Source organism: Elephantulus edwardii, unplaced genomic scaffold, assembly GCF_000299155.1.
Source record: "Elephantulus edwardii isolate Elephantulus edwardi_28Jun2011 unplaced genomic scaffold, EleEdw1.0 scaffold00006, whole genome shotgun sequence".
In the NCBI taxonomy this organism is placed as follows: domain Eukaryota; kingdom Metazoa; phylum Chordata; class Mammalia; order Macroscelidea; family Macroscelididae; genus Elephantulus; species Elephantulus edwardii.
This window is the reverse complement of record NW_006399756.1, coordinates 31,702,153-31,715,069: the sequence shown is the minus strand read 5'-3', so window position 1 is coordinate 31,715,069 and position 12,917 is coordinate 31,702,153. Positions and strand designations below refer to the sequence as shown.

The 12,917-nt window shown below is 40.7% G+C and overlaps 1 pseudogene; it reads left to right on the top strand.

Moving 5' to 3' along the window:
• The window catches only part of LOC102849800, a 1,377-nt pseudogene extending 671 nt beyond the window's left edge, over positions 1 to 706 (top strand).
• Positions 707 to 12,917: the final 12,211 nt, after the last annotated feature.

Below are 12,917 nucleotides of genomic sequence, written 5' to 3'. Positions count from 1 at the left end.
CAGCCACGATGCCAGCCCTCAGTGATGATCTGGACATCTTTGGGCCAATGATTTCTAATCCCTTACTCACAACTGTCCTGCCTCCAGCTCAGTGACACCCACTATAACAGCAGCTGCCCCTTTGTCTACAGTAACACCTGGGGATCTAGATCTATCTACTGAGCCAACTACAAAATCAGAAGAATCCACAAAGAAACAGCTCTCCAAAGATTCCATTTTATTTCTGTATGGTACAGGGACCATTCAGCAGCAGAATACTCCTGGTGTGTTTATGGGACCCGCAAATATACCATTTACCTCACAAGGGCCGACTGCATTTCAGGGGTTTCCATCCATGGGAGTACCTGGGCCTGCAGCTCCTGGTCTTATGGGAAACGTAATGGGACAGAGTGCAAACATGATGGTGGGCATGCCCATGCCCAATGGGTTTATGGGAAATGCACAAACTGGTGTGATGCCACTGCCTCAAAATGTGGTTGGGCCCCAAGGAGGAATGGTGGGACAGATGGGTGCCTCCCAAAGTAAGTTTGGTCTGCCCCAAGCTCAGCAGCCTCAGTGGAGCCTCGCACAGATGAATCAGCAAATGGCGGGCATGAGTATCAATAGTGCAGACCCCATGGTGGCTTTTGGCCAGCCCCCCAGCACAACAGCAGGATAGTCCGGAAGCTCCTCGGGTCAGACTCTCAGCACACAACTTTGGAAATGAAAAATGCAATGCAAGTTTCATCTAGAACTACCACCTGACATTCCTTGCTAAAACGCATCTATAGTTCCCCTGTTTGTTCATGTACATATTTTTCTTTCCTCCCATTTGTTCATTTTAAGAATTATCTGATGGACCGTGTTGGTCTGTACTGATTTAATTTGACGTGGTGAAAAGCAGGCTGAGAAACCATTTTATGTCAGGGGTAGCTTTGCTCACATTTCCCATGATTTCATAAACCATACTCTTTGAGAAGCTGCTCAGTCAACTTTGAGTAATCACTTTCACTCTCAGTATAATTAGAGCTATAATGTTTGCATATAAGGGAAATAGTTATCATGTTAGTAAAACCTCTAACAGTATAAACCCTGCCCCTAAATTAGCCAGTAATCCTGTAGGAAGATACTATATGATCAAATCATATAAATAGAATGTAAATGTATCACCGAGCACTGTTTTCTAGTGTATCAAAATTCTTTATTTCATCATTAACTGTGCTGTTGTAATGATGTGCTTAACAGGGAATGTGGTTAGTGAGAAGAAGATAAACCTGGATGTTACTGTAAATTTAGTTTAACAAACGTTTGAAGAAAGATTTCAAATTAAAAAAATAAAAAGCATCATCAAGAGATTGACTGTATGGAAATTGAAGGCATATCCTATGATCTCAAAGAGCCTACAATCTCCTGTAGGAGAGGCATATTTAGCATTCAGAAAACACACATAGAGCCTGGAGGGCTACATCAGGTGGTACTGCCCCTGAACAACAGTCTTCTGCTTCCAAAGGGAAAGTGGAACTTGAGCTGGATTAGGAAATGTGGGGGGGGGGGTAATATTTTGGGACATCTAGGCAGAAGGTGAAGCTTTTTCAAGTGACTGGTAACTTTTCATCTCTTATTATTACTTGGAGTTGTTTTGGTTTGTGTGTGTTTTTTTAAACATATGTCAAATCTGCCTACCTCCATGAACTGTGTCTTATGCACTAATGAATACTCATATCCCCAGAACAGTGTCTAGTATGTGGTAGATGTTCAATGGAGATCTGAATGAATGAATAAGTGGCCATGGAGTATGGAAAGAATGATGGTCTCTTTGGAAAGGAGTGTTTCTTGGGAGAATGAGGGACTCGCCAACAAACCTGCAGAGGAGCAGCCAAGAGGACGTGAGGGACTGCAAAACACAGACCTGGAAGGAGGGCTCAGTGAACAAGATTTGGGAACTATCTCTGGTTGCAAAAGTGTATAGCTTGCAACTGTGAACTTGATCCTGAAATTTAAACCCAAACAAAATAAGATTATCATCTTCAGCCTACTAGACTGTGTGTGATTCGTAGGCCAACAGTCAAACCTTTTATTTTATTTTTTGAATAAACCTTTATTTTATACTGGTTTGATTACAAAGTTCATATATGTGGTTTTCATACCAGATCTTTCCCATTTCCCTTACCCACTCTTCCTTCTACTTATCAAATTGTGTGACCCTATGATTACCCCCTGCCCATCCTCACCCCTCTGCTTCTGCCCTCCCCACAATGAAACTATTTTTATTAAAAAAAGTGTTCTATTTCATCATACTTTTCCCTAAAAACATAGTAAAAGTACATTCTCATAATGTGGTTGCAATACTCTTATTAGTGCTAATATAATTTTAATTCACTGTTTAAGTATATCTTTCATTTCTAGCTCATACTGGATGAGATTTTTTTAAAAAAGATATTTAAAAAATGTATATAAGCTATTATTTCCTAGATCTTTCCATCCTATATTGGTGCAATTGAATATCATAATGTCATGCTTCATATTAATTTGTTGTGTGGTCCAGTTTATTGATTTTAGACTTTCTTTCTGCTTATGGAATTCCTTTTAAACCTTGCTTCTGTCATCAATCACGATAGTATTCCTCTTAGTTTAGGTCATCCATAAATGTACTCTGCAAATCCCCCAGAGAGCTGGATGCCCGGAGATAATGTGAAAGGTTCTAGGCACCTAACAACGGGGTTTCAGGGATGCTTACCTGCTAACACACAACCAGCCATATATTTAAAGAAGAAAAGAGGAGAGAGGCACTGGCATGAGGGTACTGCTATATGGCACAGACATGAAAGTGGAGTGGGAAAAGGAGAAACCACTGGAAATCCAAGTTCAGGCAGGCTAACACCAGAATCTCTGATTTAAACAATCCAGGAAGTTTTGGTTTGTTGTTTTTTTTTTCCTAGAAAGGAACAATTTAAAAGTGAAAGGGCAAAACAACTACTTGGCAAATTTTAAGGTAGGATGCTGTTATATGCCCTGGAATGGATTTCAGCTTACAACAATCTACAGGGTGAAGTAGAATTGTCCTGAAGACTTCCCTAGGCTGTAATCTCTATATAAATTTATATATACTGTGTGTAGCGATTAACCACTGGGCTTCTCAATGAAAAGTTGGTGACTGACCTCCCTAGACTCGATTGCAATGGGCCTAGTTTCAATCTCCAGCAAATCTCAATAGAAGCAAACTGTCACAACTTTCTCCAATAGTCTGAGTGCTTAATCTGAGTGCACCACCAGGACTCCTTTTGAGACAAGGGAAAAGCTACTGTCCCCAAGTCCAATTCACAGAGTTCCTCCACAGCCTCAGAGGCTTTCAAGTCTTTGCTACAGGAAACTGCCCATCTTTCTCTCATGGAAGGGGAAGTGGATTCGAACCATCACCTTTCCCGGAGCACTCAGGCACATTAAGTACTACACTAGAAGGGCAAGTTAAGAGTGGCATGTTGTTCCATTTACAATAAGATAGATGTTGTTGTTGTGTGCCATCAAGTCTGAACCAGCTCATAGCTGACCCTCCAGTGGGTTTTCAGAGACTGTAAATCACATGGGAGGAAATCGTCCATCTTTCTCCCAAGAAGCAGTTGGGGGTTTTGAACTTTGGGTTGGGTGGGAAAAGATGACTAAGTAATGTAGCTTCCAATCTCTCCTCCCCAGTCGATGTAAAATTCACTTAGAATAAAACTGCCGGCTACTTTGAATACAGGTCAGGAAGAAACTCCACTTTAAGCTATTTCTCCTCCTCCAGCCCCTTCAAGTCAGCATCATTGCGTCTCCTTTGTCCCCTTCCTCTCACTGTGTGGTTGTTGTAAAATCAATTACAATTCACTTAGAGCTCTGGTTATGGGTACTTTTTCCATCTGCTCCAAACATGCACGCCCTTCGCCCTCCAACTGCACCATTCCCGCCCCTCCAGCTTCCCCCACCCAGCCCTTCCCCCCATTAACTTTATCTTCCTCCACAGCTCAGGAACACAGATGTTTTCACCCTGTCGCTCCAGCACCAGGGTATTTTCCCAGTGTTTCTCTGCGTGTATGCTCCAGGCACTGTCTCTCTGGGGAGGGAGAGAGTAAATGTTTTCATTCCTAACCCTCTGGGTCAGGTCTTGTTTGTCTAAACTGTGTTTGTTGCCGTAATTATCAGATTAGCTGATCTCTGGCAGCAAGTTGGGGGGCAGGGGCGGGGAGAGCATTAACCCTTTGTAGCCTCCTCTGTAGTCACCCTGAGGCGACTAAGAGAGTTAGTTGTGCTTTGTCAAGGGAATCACTTTGGGAGGAGCTTTTATAACCTGGAGAATTTGGCTAGAATTCTTTTCACCAACCCAAACAGGCCTCAGTCAGACTGCGAGTAAAGCCATCTAACCAACGCACTACCGCCAGGATGCAAATATTTAGCAGAGATGAAGGGTTGAAAGGGTATCTCTCTAGAAATCTGCTGGGGGAAGAGAAATGAGCTTAAAGAGGATCTGGATTAGTAACTCAGCAAAGGGTATCATGTCTCTTTGGCCAAATAAGGAAGCCTGGAATATGCACTGTCTGCCCTCAGCTTGCTCACAAAGCACAAGCCCACCCCACCTGCTTTGGCATTAAGTACAATGAGTCTCACGGATGCCTTTGTTTGGGGATTTTCTATTGTTTGCAAGAATATTCAGAAGCATTTTCAACCCTGTTTGTACAAAACCCAGGCTCCCCTTGTGAAGACATTCCTAAGTCTTTGTCACCAGATTCAAGATTTTTGTCATCTTTCCTCCCATCTTTGAGGTTTTTGCCTGGTCTCTAAAGATGGTCTCTAAATTCCAAGACTAACAGTTACGTAACTCCTTCCAATGACCTCTTTTACAAATAAATGTTTTGTCTCCTCCAATGGACTGCAGGCTCTTTGAGGACAAGAATCATCCTTGAGTCCCACATGTTGTTTTTATTGCTGTTTAGCAGGCAGAAGAACTGATGCATTCCAACTGTAGAACTGGCAAGAATACGGAAATGCCAAATAGGTGGTGCTTAGCAGAAACGTGTGGTTGATAGCTTCTTTCTAAACTTATTCTACTTCTCAGCTCTGGCTTTTGTTTTTCAATCCATCCCCACCAGCTCAATTCCTCATCTTCATTGTAAACTCATAACACACACACACACACACACACACACACACACACACAGAGAGAGAGAGAGAGAGAGAGAAAGAGACAGAGAGTGCAAATTTATTTCATGTGTAATTGTCTTACTGGAAACTCACTAGGACTTTGGAGATAAAGACTATCACATACAAGAAAGCAAAAGCTCAGAGAACTAAGTTAGATATCCAACCCCTCATGCTCATAAATGGTAGAATGAAGCTTGAGCCTCAAGTGCAAGTGAGTCTAAAACCCATACAATTCAAACCTAATACTAGAAAAGCAAGGATGTCAGTTTAAAGACTAAGGGACACCTTAGTGTACCTTATCAAAGTCATGGTATTTGTAATTACTTCCTATGCATATGAAAGTTGAGCAATGATTAAAGAAGACCAAAGAAGAGTTGAGGCCTTTGAACTGTGACAATTGGAGAAGAGTATTGACTGCCAAAAGAACAAACAAAAGTTATCTTAAAGGAAATGCAACCAGAGCGCTCCCTAGAGGCAAGGCTGGTGAAATTTCATTTCACTTGCTTTGGACATATTCTCAGAAGGAACTACTGCATGGAAAGACACATGAGCTGTGAAAGGTAGAGGGTCAGGGAGAAAGGAAGACATTCACCAAGATGGATTCTACCACACTAAGGCTTGAGCATGACAGAGATTGTGAGGATGGTGTAGCAACACAGGGCAAGGTTCAGATCTACTGATCACAGGTTATGAGTCATAGTTGACTTGATGGCACCTAACAACAATAGCAATGATTAAAATGGAGCAAAATTTGAACAGTAAGAGGAAACATACCTTACCCAATACTTAATTAAAAGACAATCATTCTCTGGGGTGTGTGTGTGTGTGTGTGTGTGTTTAATTTCTGACAAATATAACCAGAAAAATTTGAGTACTAAAAACAAAAGTTCAAATCCAAGCAACAAATTCTGTGCAATGTTTTATATCATAAAAGTTTTTGGAGTGCCTTTGTGTTTGTTATAAACATAGATTAACTCATGTCTATATACATGCTGTTTATAAAGCTGCCAATGTTTGGATATAAACATGATTTTAAAAATATTCTGTGTAGCTCACACACTGATTCAGGAAATTTTTATTGAAAAACACTTTCTAACTCAGAAGAGTTCTGTCCTGAAAAGATGGTAGTCTTTCCTCTTTAATGATGTTGCCAACCCTGATTGCAAAGGTGGGCAGAGTACAGATAGAAGTTGTTAGGAAGAAATGTTCAGAACCAGATTGGACAGGGACTTTCCACATTGCACTCCTGAGCGATCTCTACTGCAGGACTCAGGTGGAATGCTACAGAAGCAGAGACAGTCAGGGGGCCAGATTCCTTCTCTCCTGCCAGAGAGGCGTTCCGCTCAATATGCAACCACTTAAAACATGATCCTGTTTCTGTTCTACCTAGGCTTGCCTTTTTCCTAACTTCTGCCTCCCCACTGCTTATTAAATTCACCCCAAGTCACATAGGAGAAAGACATAGCAGAAAGAATAGGTCAATTAAACTTTCTGCCAGCTCTAATAAGAGATAAGGTAGCAATTCAAATACCTATTTTGTTCCTGATCCAGAAATCTCATCCCAATTTGAAGAGACATTCACTTGATAACTTAGGAAACAGGAGGAGAGATGGACGATATACATGCCTTGAAGAGAGTGCGAGGGAGGGTTTATATGAAAAGATAAAAAGTAGAAGAGTTATGTCAGTACCTTGTGACAGAGTATTGCCCACATATAGAACAAAATGAGGCCAATTCTTATGAGAAGAAATCTCAGGTTCCTAAAATGTTTTACAGCTCTTACTTACTGGTAGCCGTATGACCTTCAACAGACGTGACCCTGAAGATAAACAAGTAGGAGAAAGTTGTTAAGAGAAATAACTTTTTTTTAATTTATCTAAAATGCTTAGAATAATACCTGGCACATCATAAATGGTATAGAAATGGTTACCTTTTATTATCAATGCCATGAGGATGATGAACCCATGAACTACAAGTACATTTTTATGTCTACATCTATAAGTTAATGAAAACCAAATAATCCAACATTCTGATAATTTGAAAACCCTTTATTTGGAGAAGCTTTGGTTGGGTGCACAGAGATGGGCAATCTCTTCTCTGTGATTTACAGTCTCTGAAAATCTGCTAAAAGGTTAGCAATGAATTAGTTCTGACTCAACAGCACACAAAAACATTCAAAAAAAGAACTATTATTTGCAGAGAGAGTTTGCTAAGCAAATGACCCACTATTACTAAAAATGAATGTTTTCTTTAAAATCTAGCTTTCTCGTTTCATCGTTGGCTGGGCTGAGCTGCCTGAAGAAACAGTGAATTTCCCTCCCTTCGATTCAGGGAGTCAGTCTCCAGATGGAATATATGACTTTGAAGAACATTTCCCCCAAATCTCTCTGATTCCAAAGCAAAGTCTGACCAGAATGACAATGTCCAGTGAGATGGAGACACGGGGTGACTGCAGCAATGGGCTCAATGTGTTGGAGTTGATGAGGATGGCATGGGATTCAGGTCTGTTGCTCATAGAGTTGCTATAAGCTGTACCTGGCTCAACAGCACCTAACAACAACAGTGACAATTCCTAAATGCAAAAGGAGCAGAAGAAGCTGGAACTAGCTAGAATATCTAGTCCTGTAAGATTATAATATCAGCATGGCATCATACCAATAATTTAATTCCATGGCATAATATCAACCAGGAACTCTTACCTATTAAATGGTGAAGCTGTGCCCTCTAAGCTGTTAGTTGAAAGATGACTGATTAATTGCATTGTTGAGCAATGCCTCAATCCAGTCTCTCTTTTTAGTTCTGAGACTTAAGGATTGAACACTCTGTGGGAATGACAGAGCCCTATGGGATGGGAAGAGTCAGAACCCAGAGCTCTAGTTCCAACTGAGGGCTGAACTTGTAGTCTTTTTTCCCTATGAAAAGATGGGGTTATCCTAAACTAAAGACCTCAAACTGAATATGAGTAGAACCTCATATTTAAATTTAAAGCAAGATGAATGGAAAAGTTGTGTAGAAAAAGAGATCATCAAGACAATAGAAGAGCAAGGGAGAGAGATTTGAGGGGTCAGGGGAAGAGAAAATAAAGGAAGGAAGAAAAATTTTAAGTTTATACTGTGAATGGAGAAGAGAGAGATTAATATTTTTAAAAGAAAGGAAATAATACGGAGAAAAGGAAGACATGAATTCATGTCAAGTATTAAGAAAGCTAAATAAATGAAAAAGAGTAATTAAGTTAAACAAAAGAAATCTACGACAATTTAGCCAAATTTATCTGATGAAAACGCCTATGAAAGATGATAGCTGTCCTTTTGCAAAAAACCTTCCTGTTTAGAGACCTCAGAATCTGAAGAAGAGTCCCTTTATCATCTTCCCAGGGGGCACAGTCCATTCAGTCTTAAAAGAAAACAGTGGTAGCATAATTATGAGAAAACTTATAAGCAAAACTTCTGTTGAAACACCTTACAGCCCTATACACCTGCTTTTCCCAGAAGAGATCTCTTTCCTCCCTTATCTTGCTCCATTCATTCTTGGTGTCATTGTTATTACTCTTAATACTACGTGGAGTGTCTGTCTAGGCGACCTTCCTGGTTCCATCCAACCCTCCAAGTCAATCATTGTCCACTTTTGCCTCTGTAGTTTCTTTCTTTGCTCTCTTTTTCATTGAACTCTGAGGTTTACAGAATAGCGAAATGATACAGAATAGAAGCAGGGACAACTCACACAATGGGCCAAGGGTGTTGCCATGGCTCAGCTTTTTTTTTTTTTGCTAATGAGAGAAGACCTAAAATGTTGGTTCCGGGCCCACAGAGATGTTATTATGCTGCTTGGCATTAGATATTAGTCACCCCTGGAAGCAGAGGCTACATATTTCAAAATAGCTGAATATTGCTCTATTAGCAATAACAACAGTGATTAAACTGAGAGAAAGTGAGTGTGTGTGTGTGTGTGTGTGTGTGTGTGTGCCGTCCAGTTAGTTCTGACTGGCTGACACAGGAAGAAATTGCTCCTCCTTGTGGAGCATTTGGTGGATTCAAACCATGCACCTTCAGGATTGCAGTGCAGTTTCTTGCCACTAGGCCACTAGAGCTCCCATTAAGCTAATTTGATGAACACTTAAAGGTCAAACTTTAGAAACTGTCTTTGAGGCACTCACAAAATAAATGTGGAGATCTAAATCTCTACATGTGCAATATTTATTGTATCTACCTGGTGTTGAACACATTCTGGGTGCTGTGGACAATGCTAAGCATGTGATATTAATGAAATAATTTCTTCCTCATAAAGCTCCAACAAGACAGGTCCTGCTGTTGTCATTCCTGCTTTACAGATGAGAAAGTGGAAGCAAGGAGATGAATTTTCCAAGGTTACCTAGTTTGTAAGTAACAGACTGGGACTCAAGTCTTCTTAAACACAGATTACTCTGCTTCCTCTATTAGTCCCCTTTCTACACCATCCACAGTACCCATTTAATAAGATCAACTGCAAGAGAAACAAAATCCACAAATTCATCTCATTCCCATTTCAATACTAGGATTCGTGCTTGAGAACCACTCCTACGAACATTCTCACCATCTCACCTATGATCCAGCCTGCTTTCATCTGTCAATTCTCTTACCTGTCTGGACCTGCAGACGCTCACACTGAGGGATTCTTGGCCCTGGGATCCTCCCTCTCTTCCTCCTTTCCATCACTATGTATGTCCACACCCTAACTGCATTATGTCTTCTCAGGGATGGTATTTATTACCTCCAGCTAACTGTAGATGACTTGGTTCATAGAAATTCCTACCAGTGTTGTTTGTACTCTTCTTAAACCAAACTAACGACTGAACCAAGCTGTATAAAACTCCTTCAAGGCAGGAAGTTCTGTTCTTTGGAATCTACCATCCAATTCCAGGCACCATGTCTTCTTTTCAATTTATTCTCTGTACATAGCAATTATCTAATTAAAACCTTCACATGGATTCCACACTAATTTAAAATCATTACGTTTGAACGAATTCAATTGTTAGTGTAAGGAAATTACTTTTCATTCAAAGATTATACAATAAAAATTGTTAATCACTCAGCTATGAGTTAAAACGTTGGTAGTTTGAACCTACCCAGTGGGTTTCTCTGTGGGAGAAACCTGGCAATCTGCTTCCATAAATACTACAGTCTCGAAACACCCCTGGGGAAGTTCTACTCTGCTCGTGAAGTTTCCATGTATCAGAATCAAGTCAACAGCAGCAAATAACAAAAACACTCAGATAATGAGGATTTTTGCACATAAAATAAAACCAGTATCTTCACACAACTGCTAATACAGGTTAGTTATTGTTCTGCTCTGTCCTACAGGATCTGCATCGAGTCTGTTGTGGTTGGTTTCTTATCAACTTTCACCTAACAATTTTTTAGTGAGTCTGGGGGGGAAATTCAAATTTTAGATCTACTCCCTCATTCCTCTAATTCTCCTCCCTCTGCCTTCATTGTTATTATATGACATTGAGTCAAGTCGCTGGCAACTCATAGCAACTCTATGAACAATAGCTTTGAACCCTGCCCTATTCTGAGCCTGTCTCATTGTCTCCAACATGTCTACTTCCATTACTTGAGTTACTGTGTCAATCCATCTAGTAGTATCTTCTTCTCCTGTGCTGTCCCTCCACCCTTCCAAGGATGACCTTCTCCAAGGACTGGTCTCTTCTGGAAACATGCCAAAAGTATACAAGATGGAATTTAAAAATGCTTGCTTCCAAGGATTGACTTCACCCTCTTCAGGACAGAACCATTTGTTCTCTTGGCAGCCAACAGTATGTTCAATATTCTTTTCTAGCACCATAACTCAAAGGCAGCAATTCTTTCTTACTTGCTCTAAATACCCAAAATAATGGAGTCTTTATGTAAGAGACCAGGTACCCAGTGAATACTCTGTAAATAACTGTCTAAATAAATTATTGGTCCTCTGCAGTAAGTGCTTTTGTTGTCAAATGAAAATCATTTCCTCTTTTACCAGCACAGGCATTCATGCATTCAGTTCAAACAGCTGTTTACTTAGGGCTGTCATGGCCTCTGCAAAAGCTCTGCCTGGTAACGATGCAAGACATCATGAGCTAGGTACTCAGACGGGAGCCACAGCAACAGAAAATGGAAGGAACATGGGCGGGCCCTGAACTCAACAAACATTATTTTGAAGCCTATCTGATCCATAAAGTAGAAATACTGACATCTAGGTCATCTGTGTCATGCAGATGACACAACCTTGCTTGCTGAAAGTGAGGAGGAATTGAAACACAGCAGAAGACCAAAGATGGCAGCCTTCAATGTGGATTGCATCTCAACATCAAGAAGACAAAAATCCTCACCACTGGACCAATAAGCAATATTATGAAAGACAGGACAAAAACTGAAATTTCCAACTATTTAATCTTACTTGGATCTACAATTAACACCATTGGTACTAGTAGTCAAGAGATCAGGAAACATATTGCATTGGATAAGACTGCTGTCCAAGGACCTCTCCAAATTACTAAGGAGCAATGATGTCAGTTTGGAGGCTAAGGTGTGCCTCCTTCAGGTCACAGTCTTTTCAATTACTTTTCATGCAACTGAGAGCTGGGCAATGAATAAAGATGATAGAAGAACTGATGCCTTTGATTGTGATATTGGAGAACAGCACTGAATAACTCATAGACTGTCAAAAGAATAAATATGTCTTGGGAAAAGTGTAGATTGCATGCTCCTTGAATGTAAGTATGATGAAGCTTCATCTCACACACTTTGAGCATGTTGCTAGAAGAAGCTATTCCTTGCAGAGGGACATCATGCTTGGAAAGGTGGAGTGTCAGTGAAAGAGAGGAAAATTCTCTCTTTCCTTGGATGATTGACACAGATGGTGTGACAGTGACTGCAGCAATGGGCTCAGGTATGTTAGAGATGATGAAGATAGCAGAGGACAGGACAGGGTTCAGATCTGTTGTTCATAGGGTTGCTATGAGACGTACTTAACTTGACAGGACCTATCAAGAACAACAGCAGGTCATAAGGTTGTTAATAACTGAACAATTGGGGTACTGTCGATGTGCCTGCCACCCTAATGAGTGCTGTGTACACATATACCTTCCATTCTCTCTGCTCCCCTTGACAAGAGGGCATTCTATTAGCAATGGTAACTTGGATTGGAGAGGCTGGACACATTTCCCAGCCTGAGGTCTCACAGTTGAGGGGAAAAGCCAGAACTGGAACACAGGCTCTCTTGATGGTATTTTGTTGATAGGAGTGACTCGGAGGATTAAATGACCTCCTGCCAAGTTTCTCTCACACAGAAGAACTAGATGGTGCCTGGCACAGAGCAGGAGACAAATATAGAATAAAACATAAAATTATTAAAAGGGCAAGACTTACTGGTCTGTTAGAGACTGGTACAGTTTCCAAGATCAGGGCCCTTAGATATCCTCAAAACAGGAAGTGAACCCACCTTCAGGGATCACCTCTCAGCCAAACAGCAGATAGTCCTGTAATGTGAACAGTAAAACCTAAAAGAAATATTTATACAACTCAGAACAATCAGCTAATAAAGCCAAAAGGGTAGCGTCTTCCAAAGACAAAGCTCAAAAGGTAGGAAGAGGCATTAATGGAAACAGGGCACCCAGGGAAGAAGTAGAAAAAGTGATGATACCTTGAGGAAATTGCAATAATGTCACCAAACAAAATGTGTATACATTGTTGAATGGGGAGGGGAATTAACATTATGACTTGGGTGAAGGTTTATAGACTCTTCGCCAAAGT